Below are 17,713 nucleotides of genomic sequence, written 5' to 3' on the forward strand. Positions count from 1 at the left end.
TATAAAACAATAAATAATAATAATAATAATAATAATTGTGTGAATGTGGGAGATGATACATGAATTAATGTGTGGATGAATTGCATGAATGAGTGAGAGTATAACTTAATGTGTGGATAAATTGTGTGAATGAGAGAGAATTAATGAGTGGATGAATTGTGTGAATGAGAGATAATTAATGAATTAATGTGTGGATGAATGCCGAGAATGAATTGTGAGAATGCATTAATGAATTTGTGTAAATGATTTGTGTGAATGAGTGAGAGAATGAATAATTGTGTGAAAGAATTGTGTAAATGACACAATTGTGTCATTTGTGAATGAGTGAGTGACTGTATAAGTATTTTGTGTTTATAATAGATGTATCAGTCATTTGGGGAAAGGCAAAGATGGCACAAGCAGGGTGTTTATGGGGCAAGGATGGCACAGGACTGGCTGTTTGAAGACAAAGATGTCTTATGCTGGGCTGTTTGGGAACAAAAATGGCTCAGGCTGGGCTGTAATTTGTGTGTGTAATCTGGGTGCTGTCAAGTTCTATGTGGACACCAGGGCTGGCTTTGGGGTGTGCAACCTGTGATCTATGCCTGTAATTTAGTTTTTTTTATCTATATCTTTAATGCTGAGTTTATATGTGATTTCCAGTTGATCTATACCTGCAAAGCCTGATTTGTGTGTTATTCTGTTGATCTATATCTGATATGCTATGTTTCCATACATTATTTATGTATACCTAGGTTTGTATATCTAATTTAGTTGATCTATACCTGCAGTGCTGATTCTATGTGTTGTTTATTTGGTCTATACCTGAACTACAGGGAGGAAGGAAAAGAGAGGTGTGGCACAGTAGAGGGGACAAAGGGACTCTGGGGATGATTACAGGGGAGATGACCTTTCAAAGTCACGGTAGAGTCATAAGGACAGAAGACTGCACTGACTCTCACAGTCTTCCCCTAATCTGCAGTCAGTGTGGCAAATATTTTTTATTTTTTTGGTCTGGGAGCGGAGGGAGTGATTGGATGCTAGGGTGCGTGGAGGGAGTGCAAAGTAAATAATTGCCTAGAGGTCCAATTTTTTGGAAAAATGTTTTTGTTAAAGATTTGTTTTTCCTATATTGAATGTATTTAAGGTACATTATTGTTACCAGTGTTTCCAGTTTATATTATTGTACTTGTTTGCACTTGCACATAATCTCTAATTAAAACTAGTTGTTTGTTACAAGATTTTTTTGTCGAGGGGGGGGCGCCAGAGAAGTAGTCCGCACAGGGTGCCTGAACACCTAAGGCCGGCCCTGTGTGTGTATATATATAGATTCTACTTGTGATTTGTGTGAATACTTTGCATAATAGTTTCAGTAGTGGCATGTGGCCACTGACATATTCTTTTTGAAATATTCCTTTTGACAGTTGTAAGGAAGACCGTTCTGACCTCTACCCTATTATATCCTGTGTGCCTATGCATTTATTAGAATTTTGTGAATTGAGCACTCTGTTCATATTCAATGATAGATTACTATCTCCCTCATGCTTTGCATTTAATTATATGTAAATTGCTCTTCCATTGGCTCAAGGACAGGCGATACTTAATTGGCTGGAACACGGGTGTTAGATTATTAAATGTGAAATTACGCAGATTTGTTTGGTAAGGGAAAAACAGTATATATTATTTTTTGGAGGGCACAACTTTAATATTCTTTTTAGCCTCTTTTACCTTGTATACCATATCTTGAGCCAGTAAAGCTTATGTTGGATTAAATTTTACTTTAACATCAGAGGTGATGATTGCACAGATGTAGAATTTTCTCTATCTACCAAGTATTGATGCTTCTCAGATCAAGTGATAGGAGTACATGTCTGCAAACCATAATCAAGTCTACTTAAGTGAAACGTATCATCTACAAGAAATGTATCAACGTTAGACACCTGAAGTACAGGGATGGAGTACTCTGGTTTCACTTAAAACACTCATCTGTATGAAATTATGTTTTGACTGCAGCTTGTACAGAAATGGAAAATAAAATCATATTGGTCTTAAAGTTCAGCTTGATGTATTAACAGTCTGTTTATCCAAATGCATGTCCATGACTGTTATAATCTTGGAAAAGGAAATTTTACTGAAAAATTCTAATTGTTCTCTTATTAACATCTTTAGACCTCTTCAGATATCTTGTCCTACAGAGACAATCCTTATTTTGTGCTATAACATTAGTTATCTCGTACAGAGTGGATGAAGTATATTTTATGATTAGGGTAAAATGTTTTTTTTTTTTTTTTTTTTACTATGTTATGCTGCAACAGTACTAAATAGATTGTCAGTAGAACTTTTTGCATAATCCAACTAATACTCAATAATAAATAATATAGTATATATGCACATGTGATCATTATAAAATGTTACATTATATCAAGGGCTGCATGTCATGATTCTTATTTGGAAGTCCGAAGGGTAAATCTGGGTTTGGCAGGAGAAAGCTACCTACAAGAATGCATTGTGCCTACTATAATTTTTTTTTTTTTTTTAATATAATTTATTGATTTTTTAAATATATAAAACAAATATCAAAAAACATACAAAGTATATGAAGAATATACACAACAGTTCATTAATAAACAAGAGTTACAACTCTTACTGATACAAAACCATTGTAATTAAGGAATGAAATGAACTACTCTGGTCCACTTCAAATAAACTAAATTAATATCCTTAAACAGTAATGAGTCATATATAGATCCTTCTTCATAATACCCTACATTCATACACATACACGCAGGACGCAAACAATCGAGAGTGGCGGTGGGAGGGGTAGAAGTTAAGTTATCGGTAACTATAATGTACTCCGAGGACACTATACCCATTGGGGTCTTTCATTTCATTGATACCTAATACAATCCACTATATGCAAACTTAAAAAGCTTGAAATTTACTCCAATCTAAAGATATAACTAAGAGGTGGAGTCAAATTTGTTTTCATCAATATTTAATTTGAATTCCAGGAGTAATACAAATTCAGACTAATATAGGAAGACTCAAGGGAATTAAGGTTAGCACCCAAAAGAGGATTTCTATGTGGTAGAGACAGAATCGTTTGAATGAGTATCCGTAGTATAATTAAACCACAAAGACCATATCTGATTATATCTAGACAAATTTTGATTCATCAAATAGAAATATTTCTCCATCTTAGCTTGATGCCTACTGTAATCTTTGATGGAAGAGGGATAATGGTTTATGGCTGTTTTCCAGGGTTTGGGTTAAGCCCCGTAATTACAGTGAAGGGTAATATTAATGGTGCCTGTTTGGAAAAGGCCCTTTTCTGTTCCAGCATGACTGTGACCCTGTGCAAAAAGCAAGGTCCATAAAGACATGGTTTGACGTGTTTTGTGTTGAGGAACCTCATTAAACACCTTTGGGATGAGTTGGAATGCTGATTGCATTGACCTCACAAATTCCCACAGGCATGCTCCAATATCTTGTGGAACGTCTTCCCTGAATAATGGAGGCTGTTATAGCTGAAAAGGGGAGCAGGGATTCCATATTAACGCTTATGGTTTCGGACAAAGATGCCCAACAAGCTCATATAGGTGTGATGTCCATCTCTCTCTCTCTCTCTCTCTCTCTCTCTCTCTCTCTCTCTCTCTCTCTCTCTCTATATATATATATATATATATATATATATATATACACACACACACACACAAACACGCTGAATTACACTACAGTATAGATACAATAACTCTGGCACTATACATATGCACACACATACACTATAGTATATACACATACACTTCTCCCCCTCCCTCCCTCTCTCACCTCATGGAGACCTGTCACGTGATGACCTACCTTCTGCCATGAATCTTCTGCCGTGAATCCAGAACCCTATGCTTTTCTGTGGGAGTGCTACACTACGCTCCCACAGGAAAGCATAGGGTGCCGAATTCAAAATGTCAGTCCAGGTCAGCTTTTACCCTATTGTCCTGCAAAACCCTGTCTACCAGGAAGTGGATTCCAGCCATGACAGCGGCTAGGCGCTCAAGGATTGTCAAGCCCTGGCAATATTCTGGGCTGGTTAGAGGGAGATTAATGATCTCCTAAACCGGCCCTACTTCGGCAGCTTGCAGTCGCGAACAACATTAAAGTTGGGTAGCACAATATTATGTAGGGGGTCATGGCCCCTTCTGGCGACACCACTGGCAACATTCTGTAAAAGGTGTTATCAGGAAGCACTGGTGTAACTACAGGGATCGCTGTGGTCGCAGCTGTGGCAGGGCTGTGCCTCTAGGGGGCCTGGGCGACCCCCTGCAACCCCTTGTTCCTGTCTCCTCATACCGTTTCAATATAGTTTGGTCCAGCTCGGAAGGGCCGTTTCTAAAGTATTTTGAACTGGCATGGGGAGACAGAAGCATATTGGGGTCGGGTGACATCATGTCACCCCCACGGTGAAGCCGTGTACGAGCAGCCAGACAGAAAGCTGCAGGGGTAGTGAGAGGTAAGTGGGGGCAGAAATGTATGTATGTATGTATATATGATTAGCATGGATGAGTAATTGTGTGTGAGCATGGATGTCTAATTGTGTGTGTGTGAGCATGAATGTCTAACTGTGTGTGTGCATGGATGTCTAATTGTGTGTTAGCGTGGATGTCTAATCCTGTGTGTGAAAGAGCATGGATGTGTAACAGTGTGTGTGTGTGTGAACATGGATGTCTGATTGTCTGATTGTGTGTGTGTGTGTGTGTGAGCATGGATGTTTAATTTGTGTGTGTGTATGTGCGTGTGTTTTTGAGTATGAATGCCTAATTGTGTGTGAGCATGATGTCTGTGTGTGTGAGCATGGATGTCAAATTGTGTGTGTGTGAGCATGCATGTGTAATTGTGTGTGTGTGTGAATGTAAACAGAATTACTTCTTTAGATTGCACTCACAGTTGTGAACTGTGAGTGCAATCTAAAGAAGTAATTCTGTTTTACTGAGATACTGCACTATGTTCAGTTTTATTTTCTAGATCTTACATGAAGATCAATTAAAGATTTCACTTTTAACAACATTTGAGAGGCCTGAAGCATTCTGTTCGTTTGTGAGTGCATTCATATTTTCACACACTTTTCAGTGTTTATACGATTTACACTATATATATTTGTTTTCTTCCCTATATGTACCTGCGCCCCAATCATCTGTATATCTCTATATTCGCACCCTAAGGAAGAGTGCTTTTTTGGGCTGCTGCGGTCATTTGGGAAGTATATTATCATTATTATTTTTCACTTTTTTCACTATTTTTATTTTATTCACGTACACGTGATATAGCATATTATCTTTATTTTAGATTTCTATAAAGCAAGGAGTCTTTAACTCTTTTATGGGGTTGTTTTGGAACAGTCTAATAAGTTAATAAATCAGTTTTGTGAATATGCATATACAGACATAAGCCTAGGAGAACCAATGTTATATAAAAATTAAGATTATTATGCTATTACACTAATTAAAATTACAGTAGATAAGTACCACAGGGTCACATTTGATTAGCTTGTGTCTTAATTAAAAGTTAATTATTATCACAGTTGGTCTCTCTTAAGAAAATTATTAATTCTAGAGACACAGGGAAGGTGTATTTTTTATGCATAAATAGCCATGTGCCAGAAGTCATTGCTATTTACGCAGAGTTTTCTAATTCTGCATATATTTTTTAGTAGCTCTTTACTACTGTCAAAAGACCTCATTGCATTAAAGCAAACCGAACAATTGCTAATTCATTTTTGTTGTCTTTCACAGATTGAAGAATGCATTTTTTTTTACCAAATTCTGTAGGTCTATATGCCAATACATATCCATCATTCGCGGTCTTAAATTTTATAGGTATCTACAGTTCCAAATTCAATAGAAGGCTCATGTAGTCTGCTTGTTTTTTTCTGATATAAAGTCTTAATCAGTCCTTGGACTCGTCTTAGATCCAGGATACCATTATGCCTATCCTATGTATATTTAAATTCACTATATTAGCCTCTCCCACTTTTACTGAGAGGTTATTCTACTTATCTACCATACTTTCAATGAAGTAAAACTTCCTTACATTAAGTCTAAAAATCTGACCCTCTAATTCTAGATTATGATAGATAAACTTCCTTCCTGTACTTTGGTAAAGCCCTTTTCCAATTTAAATGTTTCTATTACATCCCCTTTCGCGTTTCTCATCCAAGCTATACAGAGATTCCTTATTTTTTATTTATTTTCAGTAATAAATATAAAAATGCAATGTAATGCTCACCAAACTTCCTGAAGTAAGAATAAAAAACAAAATACAGCATGTCCATGAATAGTAAATAATTACCAATATGCCTTTGTAAAACACAATTTCTAATTATTTCTTCTTGTTATAATAAGAGGCTGGCATCAGATACAATCTGCATGTCTTTTTCTTAGACTGCTTCTATCTATCTGAATTTAAACGCATTCAAAAGGATAGTAAAAGAGACATTAAATTGTCATACTGCTTAATGTTGTAGCTTGAACTATTTTTGCATTTTAATGGACACATTCAAAACTATGAATGTGCCGAAGACAATAGCAACAAATTTAAAAACTAAAATCAATATCACCAAAAACGGCGTAAATTACCTCCACTACTAAACCCTGATCCAAAACCAATAACGTTTATTGTTTCTTAACCCAAAGTGTAGCTTCTTTTGGAAACAAAATAACTACTTATCATAACTGTTTTTTAAATACAGGGTATACAAATAGACTCAACGTGTGATCATATGCAATAATGGCTACAGTGGCAAACACACAAATTCATCTACACTACAGGAAAATAAGCTATAATTCACAATCCCACATTATACCAACGCTGATTATCAGCAGGGTCACTCAAGGCTGATGTTATGGTTTATTTCCGGTATTATTGAAGGAAGGTGTGTGTACAAAAATATGTGCAACTGTAGGAGAATGACCTGTGAGACCCCCAGAAATGTCAGCATAGAAATGAACGGGATTTCTATTGATGCACTTCATCCATTGCAACCTTTCGACCCCGCAAGGATGAATCTTTTTCGCTCATATATTTGAGTAGGTCCTTTCTATGAATAGGTTTGGTAGTTACAGTACATCACTGACGCTCCAAGAAAAGACATTCAAGAGGATTTCAACGTCTTGAACAAAACTTGCCGCTTGATAAGAATCCTACGCAGAATTCAGAGACAGCACAGGTTTAGATCTGTCAGCTCAGATTTAGGTGACCTGTTACATTGTTCTATGAAATTATAGAAATTACCAGTAACAGATTATGCATTGACCCAAAGTAAAGTTACAGATGGGTCGTGCTATCTTGATACAATAATATTTTGGAAAACATAGAAAAATAATTTGATGGCAGACAAGAATCACTCAGCCCATCATGAAGCTGTAGGGGACCTAATTCAAGTGTATGTAAAGAAACATATATGCAAATAAACCAAAAATAAAGACACAACAACAAATATTGGATGAACCAGGCTGTGGACTTTTATTTCGTTTTACCATTACATACAAAATAACTTTCAATATAACTTGTAACTTATAACCGATACATATAAACCAAACCACTTCAGCCCTTGGCACAAGCCCCAGAGCACTTACTAAATCAAAAACCTATTGCCAACCGCCCTATAAGCCAGCTGGCAAAACTTTTAACATCAGTTCACCCCATTAAATTATAGGGTAACCATACCCTAATAAAAGCCACGACAATAAAAAAATGTTTTTAAATAAAAATAAATATAAACATAAGGGAGGGTGGGAGGGCGCATTTTCATCAAGTCTTCGTGAGGCACCCGCGAGGCAGCTAAAAAAGGCGGCAAGGCGCTAGCACAGGCACAAACACCGAGTTTTTAAACTCGTGACCTTTTCCTGACCCCTGTACTAAAGCTATTAGCACCAATATAACTAAACCTGTCCCCACATCTTCATCTCAGCCTGCGCTATGGGTTGCAGGCTTTATAATTCATGCCGTACTTTAACACCCTTAAGCAATATATATATATATATATATATATATATATATATATATATATATATATATTTATTTATTTATTTATTTATTTATTTAGATACCTTAGTTTTTCCAGATGTTTGTTATCCAGCACACCCTTTTAGTAGACCTTGTCTGAACTGTGACCAATAGTGCAGGTGAAATCTGGCCAGCGTCTTTTTGCTTGGAATGCCACTAGCTATACAACCCATCACCCTGCTTATTTTTCTGCATTTTTTGTTGCATGCCTGCCTACTTTTAAGTCATCAGCGATAATTATTCATAAGTCCCTCTCCTATGTTGTCATCGACAATACAGTACCCATTTTCAAAAATGGCAGAACATATATTCAGTATTGATAATCAAAATGAAAACTTATGAGGAGCTCTGGTTTTTCTACGACCATATTACTGAAAGCTTAACCCCGAGAGGCTGGGTTCCAAGAGTTTTAAAAGTGCAAGGTGGCCCGTCTGCCTTCTCTAGGAAAAAAACTTTTAGGCAAAATGTTTAGTAATCGGAAAGAGAAAAAAGTAGAAAACGTTCAAAGGAATGGGAGGTGAGTGGTGGGAAATTTGTGACAAGTTCATCCCTAATGAGCTCATCTAAGACTGTAAACTGGCATGAACAGATTGTCACTTTTATGAACTCTTGTGGTTGCTATCAGAAGCAGCCTAGCAAGCGATGCTCGGCAGGACGAGACTAAGAAACAGTATCCCCTTGGCCATACCTTGTCTCTGCTAAGCAACTCGTGTTTATTCTTTTCAGTAAATGTTAGCCATATTCGGATGTCACAGCTAAATGATAACACTTTGTCAATTGATGTGTCTGTGTTGCTAAAAATATTTTTTTCTTTTTGATAATTTACCAATATGCATTATCCACAGAGTTCTCTTCCCTCATCTACAGAATCTGTTGGCACTCTAAACATAACTGTAATGTACTGTATAATCTACTTCACAGTATGTTCTTTTGTGACTCTTCTACTGGAGTGATATCAAACTCCATTCCATGAGGGTCATGAGCATAGAATTTTTGCATATTGAGCACAAGCATTTGAATAAAAGATCATTCAAACGACTTGTTTTCAAGCAAGGGTACACAGAAATCCTGGCTTGTTTGTGTTCTATGATGAATGTGGATATTAACTCAACTATCCCACAACATGCAGAACGGAAAAAGAGAAACAGAACCCATCAGCATTGTTTATAAATGTGTTGAAGACAAGTACACGGCTACACTCACTTTTCTCATACATGTCATTTTCTTAAAACAAATGTCAATCTATAATACAGAGAGATTACGTTATATCAAACCAATCAAACCAACTGTGTTTATGCATGTCAGCTATAGAGGTGTGCACAGGAGTTAATTCAACTTTCCATTATGCAGACAAAAACAAACAAGAAACGAGTGAAGAGAAGAATAAAGTCCATATAACCATAGGTTTATATGACATGATAAATGTTTATGGCATGGAAACAGTAACATTGACAAGTACGATTAAAATGGACAATCACTGATACGCTATTCCTGTAGGTCTTAAATGCAACAATCTACTATATGTATCCTGCCTAATATTTCTGTTCACAGGTAGACATAGTTTACATCTTGTTGTCATTCCTGTACCCTATTCCATACCCTATTTATAATGCAAGACTCCTTATAGGAAAAAGAAGGCAAAGTCCTTTGCATAATTAATTATTTCTATGAGACCATATATTAACAGGAGAAGGCGAGGAAGGTTCAGGTCAAGTGTCGTTATGATGAGAGTCTTTTAAATATGCTTTAATAGAAACATATTGCAGCATAGAAAAAATGCAACCCTACTGGACACATTTAGAAATGAACAATCATGGATCAAGGAGCTAATCTTGGAACAATGGAAAAGAAAACACAGAACTAGAATGTTTGTGATAAACGCTCTATCCTCTCAAGTCTGATAACATTATCCAATCTTAAGACTAAAGAACAAATACACATTCTAAAACATACTATCAAACCCCCTAATTTCAACAAAATACTCACTAATCCTTCTAAATGATTTGCAATGATGTCATATATACTGATAGCAAGACAATTTGTTATTGAGAATCATTAAAATACTATTAAGCTCAAATGATGTATGTTTATTTACAGCCATAGTTCAAATCTGTACTTCTGAGAACACAGAAAGAATACAGAACAGATGTACAATATTAAGTTTCATCTACTTTCATTCAGCTGGATTAAGAATATGGCATCAATTACAAAAATCCATCAAATTTCTTAGTGTCTATGCTAAAATATAATTACCCACATATTACAATAATGTTCATAACATCTTTAATTTAAATTGGAAAATATCAAAACGAATTATCTGTTCCATCTTTCTGGGTGTTTTGATTAAATAGTACTATATCAGGACAAAGCCGCTCCTAACTTTTGCCATGTTCTGTAAATAACAGATATGATACAATCTGTACCAATGGAAATACACTGATCCTATTGAAGGGAAACAATATTGCAGGTGAAACAAGGATGAATTAACCCCTTCAATCCCAGGGGGTTTTGGTACCTCAAGTCCCAGAGCAATTTTGCCATTTTTGTCGGTTCAGCGATTATTCTCTATCCCTTTCAATAGTGTACCCGTATAAACTATATATTGTTTTTTCAAGGAGAGATAGAGCTTTCTTTTGATACCATAGTTAGATGATTAGCTGAAAATTTAGAATGAGAAATTTTGTAAAAACTTGCGAAAAGTAGAAAAAAGAAACACCTAATTTTTTATACATTTTCCCTCTGAATTCTCATATATGTTGTTGAAGATTAAAACAAAAAATAAAATGACCTTGTAGAGAAGCTGCGGCTACATAGCAACCAATCAGTACCAAGAATGCTCTTACATTGAAATCAGTGGGAGCATTTCCACACATGAAACAAAAAAAAAAGAAAGAGTGAATGCGGAGTGAAATCCAAACTAATTTAGGATGAGTAAAAACAATGCTTAATTGAATAGCCTCATGAGTTCCGTGCTATGCAGCACTTAATCAAAGGCTATGATTAAGTGCTGCATAGCACGGAATGTGTAAGGCTATTCATTTTGCTATTCTTTCCCCCTTTTTGTCCTGATTTCTTCAGAAATAAAGCATTATTTTAACTTTTATTTTAACTATTTGGAATGTACTCTGCATTCCTTCTCCCTTTTTTTTGTGCAATGTAAAATTTTAGCCGAGGTTGCTCAGTGTTTGATGTGCTCTTCCCAGCCTGGTAATTACTAAAGCGGCCAGGTGCAGGAGTTCTGGGATCCGAAGAAAAGTGCCATGGTAGTCCCACAATTGTTGTTTTTTTTGTCCATACATGCACAAGGAGGATCTCATTAGACCCCAACATGACGTTCACCACTGGTGGTGAGTATGCCACGCGCCAGGAGATGTGTTCAGCAGCACTTATAGCAGCAGGGGGTAGGCCAAATGCCCCCAGACCGCTGCAAATAACTTATTAACCCCTTAATGACAAAGTCAAAATGCATTGTTTTCAATGGGTTTAGGGACCGCCCATTGTCCTTAAGGGGTTACAATTGCTGAATGGTAATAGACACAAGGCAGACACAATTCACTTAGTCTACTGACGATAACATTATGTTGACTTGGTAAAGAATTAGAAACTTTTCTTTGGTGTTGTTGAATTCCTAAACCCTTCACAGAAATAATTAAATAAAAAACATTTAGCCTATTTGATCATTTTCTCAGAAATACTAAATTGACACAGAAGCAGGCACTGATAGCTTGTCGTCATAGAAACAGAAATGATGTGATTAAACCAGAGGAAAAAATAAAAACACAAAGTTAAGGTTTATTTGCTGAATTTACTAGATGATTACCACTTTATAGTCCGAGACTCACGTATTATTTATTGATTTATAAAGTACCATCATATTCTGTAACACTGTACAATGGGATACATAATTCATGCGCATAACAATTTCCACTTATGTAAGAAAGGCCCTGCTCAAAGGAGCTTACAATCTAGAAGGCTGATTTCAGTGATCCAGCAACAAACGTAGAATTTTGTATTTTTTTATTTGAGGCTCTATTTAAACATTTTAAAAAAACCCAGGTATTTATTATATTTGGTAAAATATAATATATGAGCCTGTTCTTACTTATTTGATTATGGGGCATTTAAATATCAATTGATTCTTTCTCAGCCTTTGAAGTAAGAGCACTTTTGATGAGAGGTTGACCCACATTCAACATTGATTTGCTATTTTCAAGACGACTTATTTTATTTATAAACAGGGCTTATTGCTACCGTTAAATGTGGGAATATTATACATGGAATAATGTGTTATTTTAAGATGTTTTCAAATTCAAAAGCGGATGTGTTTTCTATTGTGTTTCTATTCCTGTTCTTTTCAATACAGATGGTCTGAAGCTTTTAACATGAACAGAGCCTAGCTGTTTCTTTATCTTACATTCCATTTACTGTCTCTATGGAGCCTATAAGGCGTGTTGACAAGTATTATATTGTAAGTGATATGAATTGTATTAGCATCTGTGGCTCAATGAGATCCCATTCGTGTGGAATGATTTCTTTTTATATATAATGTGCTATGGAGATCTGTCCTTATTACTCAGGGTAATGAAAGGAACAAATCTATGGTATTCATGAGCACTGCTGTGTGAAATACCATATAGTCAGTGATGTCAAATATATTATTGAACTTTCTAGCATCATTATTAAAAGACACAACTGCTTAATCTACCACGTATCTATCAGTACACTATGGTCAATATAGTTAAAGATGCTGTTCCATTTACTATGTTGAATGAAATACGTTTGTAATTTATTGCAACACTAGAAACATTATCTCTAGTACTACTGAATGTCCAAACCCTTCCCATAAATAAACATTTAATCATGTAAGATTTTCCATAATTCATAATATTTCTGGGATCACTTTGATGGGACAGTTTAATGCCCAAGAAAGCCTCACCAAAGAAGAATGCACATGAAAGTACTTTGTGAGTACTAAATATGCATTCCTTAAAAGTTAAAAAAACATCAGTTACCTTGACCCTTCTGTGAAACCTCATAACGGACTGCTTAAAGCCGCAAATTAGTGGCAGTAAAGGTTTCCCATGGAACTCAGTGGCAGCACTTGCCGCGCATGTTGTGGCAAAGTTAGGGAGGCTTTCTATGTCAGTAGCAGATTTAGAGGGCTCTCTATTCCCAGCATGAGAGAGTTAATAGATGGAAGTCAGCCCTTTGTGGTTAATTGGATTCCCCTGAAAGGGGTGACTTCCATCTATTAACCCTTTCATGCTGGGAATAGAGAGCACTCCTATCTGCCACTGACATAGAAAGCCTCCCTAACTTTGCCACAAGGTGTATATGATGGCTGGAGTGTCCCTTTGATCCTTGTATGACAAAAAAAAGGCAGGCACTGATAGGTTGCTGAACTTTTTTAACTTTTGTGTGATGTTTTTATGAGATTAATTGTTTAGATGAGAGACAAAATAAGTTTTGGTTATTTGCTAAGCATTGTTAAAATTACATGTAATTCATGTTTTAACTCATCATCTAAATCCACATCACTAACGCTACTTACCTTTCCATCACACACTTAACAACCCTGCCCATACTACCTGTAACCCTCAGGAACTCACAGAGACATTGGTACAAATGTGCCAAATTCATCCAATTCCAGGTATTATTTTACTCAAAAAAAATATATGATTTCTTAACATAAATTACTTTTCATTTCATGAAATGATAGCAGTCATCAGGAAAGCTTAAAAAGCTGTAGAACAGACATTAAAGGAATAAAGAAATTGAAGTCTGAAACAAACAAATAATAAGTAAATGACATTTTCTGTCTGTTCTCTTGTACCCTAATGTTTGATGTACATATGCATGATTGATTTTACCTCTCTAAAATGATAATGTTTCTGGATGAATACAATCTCATTAGAACTCCAAGGAAAGGAAGAACACAGACACATTTGGTCTTCACATATATCTCATCTGCCAAAACGCTATGGACGAGAAAAACTAAAATCCAATGCATTCAGTAAACATAGATTAGCATAATGATTTCCTGTTGTACATTTTCATTTGTTTTGGACTTAGAAATATGGTGGGAATGTAAACTACTCTTCAAAACTACTGTATGTACAGTAATTGGGCTGATGGGGTGGTCCGGGCAGTTCAAGATTTTCCATTCTGCTCACTTTTCAAATTTCGGTAGGTTTAACATTTTGGCCAAGTATATATTTTTAAGAAATATATCAGATTCAACTAAAAAAAAAAAACATACTACAAGCTGGACATACAGATTTTGAGTATATAATGATGCGTGTAAAATATCACAAAGATAATTATGAAGTATCTCCACTAGTCAATTCACCACTATATAAACACATTAAAAAGTCATCATTCGTCCCAAATGAAAAACATCCCCATCTCATTACCTTTTCCTCCCTGATCATTAATCGTGCATTTATGTCACTAACCATTCCATGTAATCTTCTTTTAAGACTTTTCTTTTAATAAGTGAATGTTTTAAAGGGAAAGTCTAGTGTCCTATATAGCCCTACTTTTATATGAATTTGTTAACCTATATGCAAAAAAGTACTTACCTTTCGGAAACGCAGCAGTTTCACAGCTACAGAGCACAGCCCCTTCTTGTTTTTATATAGGCATGGGCAAAATTGAGCTTGTTTAATTGTATGCTTAAGGATAAAATGTACACATGTAATTAGAGGAATACCACAAACTAGTCCTCGACACTGCTGAAGAATGTGAATATGGTGCAGCCAATGGGAAGAAAATGTCCTAAACACATTTGCAAATAATGGCCGATATTCCTGGTAAATAGACGCTACATTATCTAAAGCTATCAAATAATCCAAAGGACTTGTTTTTAGAGTAATTGAACATATGGGAAGCAATCAAGTTGGTTTCACTTGTGCTTGGACTGCAAAAAAAAGTTACTTTTGGTTGTAATTGAGAAACTTTGAATAATTTTAACAAGAATACAGTATTGGCAAGCAAACCAACAAGACTGCTTTAAAAAAAAAAATACTAGAATACTACTATGACAACATGCTTTGGATTGCCCCAAACAGTCCTAGAACTGGAGGGCACCTCACATGTGTTCATCAAAATGTGCGCAGTCTGCTTGTATCCGGGGTGAGCGCATGTGAGCCATACATGATCATCGTAACACTTTTGAAGTACTATTTAATAGAGCCATCAATCTATCTTTCAGTCTATGCAGTGCATTAATGGGGTAAATGCTGCTTCTATGTGATTGAGGGGGTAGTGGGTGGATAGCAATGGAAAGGTAAGGGGGATTATGAGTTGATGAATGGGAATGCCTTGTTGACAAGTCTTTAGTTGCTATTTGAATGTGTGATAGTATAAAGCTCAGCTCCTATCAGGGGATCCGTGGTTTGTCTTGCTCGGCTTCCATGCAGATACACAGAATTCCATGCTTCATGAATATTTGTAGGTAGGGCCACTTATAAAGGTGGTGGTATAGTGGTATAGGGTGGTGAAGCACCCTATAAAGCCCCCAGATGAACCCATGGCCCATGCTCAGTATCCTTCCAGTTTTTGCTCTCTGGCTTCCTGACCCCTGTATTGGAAACACTTTTGCTGGTCCCTGGCATTAGATAACATTATTATTTCTGCCCTCTGGCTTCCTGAACCCTGGCTTTAATAATTTTCCACTTATATTCACTCATGCCCACAGAGGGCTCTGTTCCTATTCAGACCCTTCTAGTGTGTACTGTAGTAAGCAAGTGGGTTCCACTCCACTAAATGTGAGTACAACATAACAGGTGGTCTTCTGTTGTCGTGATAGATGGAGGGAGCCTTGCACCTAGTAAAGAAAGTGAACAGTCCCCCCCCCATTTAACCTTGCAGTAAACCTTGGCTTGTTCCTGTTATTCTGACCTCTGGATTCCTGACCCCGGCTTGCTTATCGTTTATTCCGACCTCTGGTACCCCAACCTCGACTTGACCTTGACCCTGTCTGCTCCCTGTGTCCTACCTGCATCAGTGTTTCCAACCTCGCTGTGCGTGACACATGTATGCTGTTTTAATGACAAGTGAATCTAAATATAATGTTTAATTTTTGTTGAGGAACAGAACAAGCTGTTGCGTGGTATTCATATGTCTGATATTAAATAATACATTTATATTTGGATTCTAAACACAGTGCAGATGGAGTCCATCTAGAGACATTAATTTAACATATGATTGAAACTTGATTTACAAAATACTCTCAAAGTAAAAGTTTCTCTGTTATGAACAAGCAATTACTTAATAACTTTATACCTCCCATGTATTACATACTTACACATGTGGGAAAAGAAGGTGAGACCTACATTAATTTAAAACATTTATTTTAAAAGGTTCAGAATATACTTAGTCATTTGCTGCTTATGATAGTACAGTTAAGTCACAAAATGACTATTGGTCCTGTGTTCCCTAATCCATTATAAACACAAAGGTATAGTGCATCATTTGAGTTGTGCGTTTCGATAAAGTGATAATACTACTCCAAAATTAGAAAAGGCCATCATTATTTCCTCTGGTTAATAATTTTTTTTTTAAAATGAATTAAATAACGTCTTTGCTCGATTATAAGACAAGGTTTTTTTTAAAGCAAATGCTTATAAATCGAGGTTGTCTTATAATCAGACCTCAAATAGAGGTCTGGCTATGATCCAGATCCCCCGCAGCTCTGCAGGGGACCTGGATCCTCCTGTCTGTAACCTCAGCTGCTGTCAGCACTTCCACCGGGGCCTCTATCACCAAGCGTCGGTGAAAGTGCCGGCAGCAGCGGAGGTTGTCTACGCGCGTCGTAGCGCTGCAGGGAATTCTCTTCTCTGGCAGCCGGCGAATGTCTGTGTGATGGACACAGACAACCCCCGCTGTTGCTGGCACTTCTATGACCTTCACATGACCTTCCAGTGCTCAGTCATAGAAGCCCCAGCGGATCTAATGCCGGCCTCCACCCGCTGCCCCCACTAGACACCAGGGAGTCAGAAGCACTGGTAAGTCGGGGGGGGGGTATATGGGGATAAGGCATTTCTGGAGGCAGAGTGCCCCATGATATGCCTTTTAACCCCCTATATGCCACTCTGCCCCATAATATGCCTTTTAACCCCCTGAATGGCAGAGTGGCATATAGGGGGGTATAAGGCATTTCTGGGGGCAGAGTGGCAAGCCTGGGGGGAGATGTGCATAACGGGGGGGGGGGGGGTGCAGGTTGACAAATAAAAGGAAACAAAATAAAATATTTATTAAATATGAAACATGAATTAATATTTACTAGTAAAACCCTTTTGCTAGGGTCATCTTATATTCATGCTTTTTTTCCTAAATATTCAGATTTTGAGGGGTCATCTTATAATCAGGGTTGTCTTATAATTGAGCAAATACGGTATATAAATTAAAGTTAAATATTGACAATGAGTCCATCTGTGATTAGTTAGCCACTGAATAGCCTGTACTACAATGGGTCTTCACTCAGGAGCCCCTCATGTTTTATATTTATATACATTGATGAATTACCCTAAAAAACTAAACATGGTTATAAAACTGCATCATATGACAAACTGATGCTTGACATTTAAAAATGTACAAATACCTCTTGTAGATGTAATTTTTATTTTTACTAAAAATCATTAGCCCCGTTTAAATAAGACTATACAGTTGAAATTGT

Source organism: Spea bombifrons, chromosome 3 (assembly GCF_027358695.1).
Source record: "Spea bombifrons isolate aSpeBom1 chromosome 3, aSpeBom1.2.pri, whole genome shotgun sequence".
Classification (NCBI taxonomy): Eukaryota; Metazoa; Chordata; class Amphibia; order Anura; family Pelobatidae; genus Spea; species Spea bombifrons.